The sequence below is a fragment of the Schistocerca serialis genome, chromosome 9 (genome assembly GCF_023864345.2).
Source record: "Schistocerca serialis cubense isolate TAMUIC-IGC-003099 chromosome 9, iqSchSeri2.2, whole genome shotgun sequence".
Classification (NCBI taxonomy): domain Eukaryota; kingdom Metazoa; phylum Arthropoda; class Insecta; order Orthoptera; family Acrididae; genus Schistocerca; species Schistocerca serialis.
In genome coordinates this window covers 275841032-275847393 of record NC_064646.1, presented here as the reverse complement: position 1 = coordinate 275847393, position 6362 = coordinate 275841032, and the positions used below count along the sequence as shown (strand labels likewise).

Sequence of the window (6362 nt, the reverse complement as noted above, 5' to 3'; positions counted from 1 at the left end):
TTACTGGCCATGCTATCTCTTCCTATGGTTATTCTGTTCAAAGTATGCCAAAGAGGTGGGTGGGGATCTTCTTCTAACCTATTTGCATTCTACTTCCAGTGTTGGTGTTGTGAGAGAAAACTTCCAAACTGAACTCCACTCTTCACATCCAAACAACCAGAAATTCCAGTGTTTTGTGAGAAGCAACTAATTGTCCCATCATATGATCATATTATCTGCTTTCTCACATCTTAAAGATTCATATACATTCACATTTTATGTGACAATGTGTTTTCCTGGCGTCCAAAAGAGAATGAGCAAGTTAAATTTTCTTTCAATGCTTGTCATTGAGCATTTTTACAGCAGGATGGTTTGAGAACCACTCCAAACATAAGAAGGTGCTCTGTATGACCCACTTCCAATCTCAATCTTCCCTTCCAAATCATCTGGTATCAGTCCCATTGAGCAAATGTGGGATGTCATTGAGCAATATGCGAAGTTTGATATTGCTGGGGTGCCTATAGATCAGAATATCTCTTCGTTGATATGGACATCTTGTGGAAATCAAGACATGATGCACCACTAGTGTTATTGGACTGAAAGTCATGCTACTAAGTAGGTGCCTCTGATTTAATTCCTCATAAGAATATGTTTTATAAGTCTCATAACCAGAAACCTTTACCCACTTTTTATGTAGTACTTATGAATGGCTGTCTCATATTATCATCTTATTCTTCACTTTTACAGTTTCCCAAAAGTTCCAATACTGTTTACTCCAATTTGTAGGCCATATGTCATAGTCATAGAGAAAAAAACAAAAATACAATGGTATAGAAATCAAGAGCCTAGCCAGACTCTTAGTTGGCAAGGTGTGATGGGGTGGTAAGTCATATCAATTTCTTGAACAAGGGAGGTGGATTGGAGGGGTTCAAAGAAATGATGCACAATTACTTAAAAATTAAAATTAAAAACTATCAAAAATTGAGTTTTTTCTCTGAACATAGTAAGCCTATTATTTTATAATAGGTACTACTGCCTACAGTGTACAGACCTGTTGACTGTATGGTTTGTAAGAGATTTGTGCTCCTTATATTTGCTTGTAGGCCACAAAATAATACAAATGATGTCAATACTTCATCCAAGATAACTACTTTCTTCAGGTCTCCTCACCTGAGCAAAGGCCTAAGAAACAACAATGTGAAAACCATTGCCGGTGAACTTCCATTAGTCTACCACACAGTAGCACACAATCTAAGCTATAGCATCTTGGACTGTGCAATCAAACTATCTTGCAAGTGAACTAGAGCTGAAATGATCATAATGAATGTATTGGTTCCCAAGCAGTGTGAACGATTTTTTGAAGTTTTAAATGGCCGCAAAAGGTGTAGCATGTTCTTTCCCTTAAAAAACAGAACCTTCCAGTCACCTAAACAGGAAAATGTTTCCAGTTGGAACAGAATATTTTGACCCCTATAGTGAAATTCAAAAAAAAATTGTTGAATTTCGTAGAACACGTGGATGAAACTGCAATGGTTTTCCATAGGTTGTTAAAATACTCACTGAAGTCAAATAATTTGAATGTCAGTAATATGTCATCATATAATTGCCTATATAAATTATGGCAAGCAGTGTTCAGTCATGGAACTATTAAGTAATGAGAATGAAAAAGTCCTCAAAGCCAGTTGTTTTAACTGTATGCTCCATAAAGCCATGAAACGCACATGCAATTGTTTAGGATATGTACATGTTGAAATGTTAGTATTAAAAACATACAGTCACTTTTCCTGTTCTGCCAAATGAAGGGAAATGTTAAAATCATTTTTTGAATTTGTTGATGTTGAATGGGCTGAAATCCTGCAACATGTAAATGCTAGATGGTTATCCCTCACACCTGCTGTAGAAAGGCTTTTATAAAAATTGTGAGCCCTTAAAAAGCTATTTTAAAAGCATAGATGATTCAGACTTTCCTACAGTTTTGAAAAAGTACTTTTGCAACTAAAATACAGAGGTAGACAATTATTCAGGCTTATATTAGTTTCTTTGTGAATATTGAAAATGTTTTCATTCAAAAAGCAAAATATTCAAATCTTGGTATTATGGAATCCTATGAAGCTGTGCATTTACTAATTAGTAAAATTAAACATAGAAAGGAAGACAGATTTTTTGGTAGTGGTACTCATAAATTGTTAGCCACTGTTCTTTATTCAAATTTGAATCTACTAGTGAGAACAACTTCCATGAATTCTATGATTATTTAAATTCTTATTTAGTTAACAAATTTGATGACAGTTTAAAGTGTTTAATCCCACAACACTTAAAAAGGAAATTAACAATCAATGACATGCACGAAGTTGTGGAATGTGTCAAGCTGGATTGGGAGAAAGTGTAGAGCGAAGTCACCACGTTTTTGTGTGTTCTGTGGAGCAAGCTGCTTTACGATATGGAGCTTGTACGGATACAATTTAAGAATGGTTAGAAGCACCTTCCGTTCAGTGGATCACGGGGTATTCAACTGTCGTGACACAGCACGCGCACTACCTGACGATCGGGAATTGCACGCAGCGTTGTCTGCCATAGCAACAGCGATTTCATCAGCCACTTGTAGTGCAACCGGGGCATCAGCCCCGTCCTGGAGCGATGCCCAGTTCTCCTGCTGTTTCGAACATCTTCATCATGCTCTGCACAGCAGGTGGAGAAAGAGGACCCTTCTGTAATCCTTTGAGCCAGTGATATTATCGAAGTGCAGCTGCACCATTTCTTTTGTTTTTATAATAGAGCTTCACTAATAACGCCCTGCTCCTTTTGTCCAAGCTCATGTTGACACATCAACAAGTGCAGTGCGACTGGTCAGCTGTATGAGACTATGAATCACGATGACTGATCACGGCACATGCTGGCCATAGTTGGAACTGGACTGTGCCGCTGTGTCGCATGAAATCTTGCACCCCATACTCTGGAAATTAATGCTACCAAGTCTGGTACAGTAATTATTTTCCGTGTTATAACGTGTTAAATAGGAAAAGTTTAATTATAACCACCCAGTATATATTTTGTGGCCACGGTGTTTATCTGTGGTACTCTCCCAAACACTGCAAGAATTTACGACCAGATTCCTCATTTTACCAACTAAATTGTTTTCGTAAGTCTGAACATCATCACATCATCAGCACTTCGGCCCAGTTTCAGTGTCACAGTCATTCAGTATATTAAGTGGACCAGCGTCACTGGTGTCAACATCACTGTTGTCCTCACCCTTGTCAAAATTAAATGAATAACGTCATCACTAACGCTAAGTTGAAAAATGTACAGAAACTGCACCTGATAGGAGTGTTGCAAGACCCAAGCCACGTTCTCTAAGGTCTAAATGAAAACCTTACTCACTGGCAGGGCCGGGTCCAGGGTTTTGCGCGTCGTGCGAAAATTTCAAACGCACCCTTCCCCTCCCCATCTTTGGATTTTCAGCAAAAATCGCCCTTTTCACTCCGTCTTTAATCCATGACATTTTACTGTCACATATCACACTTACTCATACGTCTTTTTGACGTGAAAACTTTTTTAAGACCAGAGCCATGATGGGGCAGCAAACAGTGATACACACAGTAGTGAAAAGTTTACAGTGTAATGCGTTTTGAGTTACAACTCCGAAATTACTTATGTCAATCAGTAATGATTTATGTCACTTGCAGAGCATCGAATTAAAATCTGTTTAGTTTTTTCATTCCCTGATCAGAGGGGAGCGTGCGTTTCAGTGGGAGGAATGTCGTGACCGCTCTTTACTTTCTGTTTCAAGAAGAATTCTCTTTGTTCACCAGTATCACCTTCATGTTAAAGGATGCTGATGACTAAGCTGTTTGGCGACCAATAATTTTAAATCCGTCCATCCTACATCATGACTGCTGCGGAGAGAATACCACGCAGAAACTACTGTACTCTCAGTACTTCCAAGCTCACAGTTTACGTTTCGTACCGATTACTTGGTGTGTTGTAAATGACGCGCGGGTGCGACAGGTTTCGTGAAGGCACCCATTTACACAGGCATTTATCTTCACATGCGGTACATATTCGCAGCACACCATAAAGACATTGAACCAAATGGACACCTGTTTACTGGCCCCCGAACGACTGTTCACTGCAGAGCTGAACGGTGGTAGATCGCATACGTTGACAGAAGTTGCAAAAGGCACAAAATTTCGTCAAGAATTTCCGAATTATGTTAACGAGTTCCGAGTAGAAGTGTGGGTCTCGGGGAACAAGAAAAAGACTGTCGTATATGAACTAGCATCTCCAACGACGGGTTTTCACAAGCCTTTGACATTTGGCAACGTATTCGCTGTTAGAAGGAACAAATGTAGGCCTACCCTACAACAAATCTTTATTAAGTTCATGAATGTAAAAGCACGAATACATAAATAAATCAAAACTAAATTAATCATTAAGGTATGTTTACACACCTACATTACAATATTACACAGATATTTTTCTTGCTTTGGCATCAGTGAACTCCTGTACGACTTCGCTGAAATCCAAACATTCAGCTAGCTCATGTACAGTAGACACTGTTTTCAGCCCACACAGTGGTGCCTGTACCTTTGTTGATACCATATATGCTTTAACACCAGCAATACAAACTTTTTTTCCATAGCGCATACTATCGATGGGGGTGGTGGTACTTTATGTCCACCACAAAAATTTTAAAAAACGTCGCTATCTGTTATTATTTTTTACCAACAACATTCTTTTTATATAAGCTCTGAGGTGTGATAAGGCTCCAAGGTCTGAAAATAGCTTTCAACACAATCTTTCAGTACCAAAGCATTTTCCGCAATGAGTACATAGAGAGAAGGGGTACTTTATGACTACCACAAAAAATTAAGAAAAATAGAGATTTCGATAACTGACGTTAAGCTTTATTCACAACATACTGTTTAAAGATATATGGATGTGTAAGAAGGGTCCTAAAATTGAAAATATCGATATGGCATTTGTTGCGAAAATCACATTTACTGCTAAAATTTAAATTTTTGGGTTACATTTAAATGAAAACTATAAAACAATTACGGAATCTGGTATAAGACATCATTAAAAAAATAAATATTTTTTTCAACATTTTAAAATATGAAGTACATGACTAGATTACGATATTTTCAAAAGGTGGGAATACAGTATTGCGACGGTTAATCAGCTTAAACTTTCAAAAAACTTCTTTCTCCACTTGCCACTATCATCGATTGTGTTAATGGAATTCTTAATACTAGACTCAACGTTGGGTGCGAAGTCATTCTCTTGCAGGAATTCCAAAGTACCAGAAACAACCATTTGACGGCGTGAGACCTGTAGCAACCAGCGCAGCTGAGTACTGCATTGTCGGCGGTATTTCGATGCATTTGTTGTTCGAAATGAAAGATAATAGGACAGCGAGTGACTTACATATAGGTGCTTTATTTTTTAGAAAAAAGTGCATAAATTGCCAGAGACTAAAAATACATCCGCAGTACATAAAGGAAAAATGGCTATCGTTGGGTATCGAGGAGGCGTTCTTTCCGACATGCGACGACGATTATTTACGACGAAAAAAAATCAATTTTGAAAGCACTATCATTTATTATAGCGAAAAGTTAAATCCCAAATAAAGTGTGAAATACGACGAAACTGAATAAACAGTTCCTGCAGCGCAGTTTAGTTGCTTCATCTACGAAATAGGGTTTGATATCTTTCTTCCGTTCAAATAGTTCAAATGACTCTGAGCACTATGGGACTTAAATTCTGAGTTCATCAGTCCCCTATAACTTAGGACTACTTAAACGCAACTAACCTAAGGACATCACACACATCCATGTCCGAGGCAGGAATCGAACCTTCCGACCGTAGCGGTCACGCGGTTCCAGACTGAAGCGCCTAGAACTGCTCAGCCACAGCGGCCGGCTTTCTTCCGTATGTTCTTAATATTGATCTCTATTGATTATGGTTGCAATATCGATAAAGAAGAGGGAATGAGGGAAAACTTAAACTAAGTTAGAGGAAAAGCAGAAAAAATTAATTTAGAGGAACGTGGCAAGAAGAATAGCAATGTAAGTGGTACTAATGGCAGATCGAAGGAGAGGGAGTGGTAGGGGAAGGTTGCCATCCATCTTTCCACAAGTAAACGCCGCTTCACCAGAATATACCGATTCAAAAGGCTATGCCATGTGACGGGAAGTTCATATTTTATTTTTTTCCATTTATTTTGCTACATCCGGGAAGTGCAGAGTAACAAAGACTGGAGGTGTGAGTAGAAAAACACGTTTTTCTCTCAACTGAAGTTCACACAAGATGTGACTATAAACATGTGCCAGACGGAATTGTACTCTGAGGCCCTATCACAATTCCACAACATTGTCACTTCA

General features: G+C 38.4%; 1 protein-coding gene across 1 annotated transcript in view; it reads left to right on the top strand.

The window, feature by feature from the left end:
• The window catches only part of LOC126418931 (calcium uptake protein 1 homolog, mitochondrial), a 538349-nt gene that overhangs the window by 80351 nt on the left and 451636 nt on the right, over positions 1 to 6362 (top strand). The gene's annotated exons all lie outside the window — the stretch shown is intronic.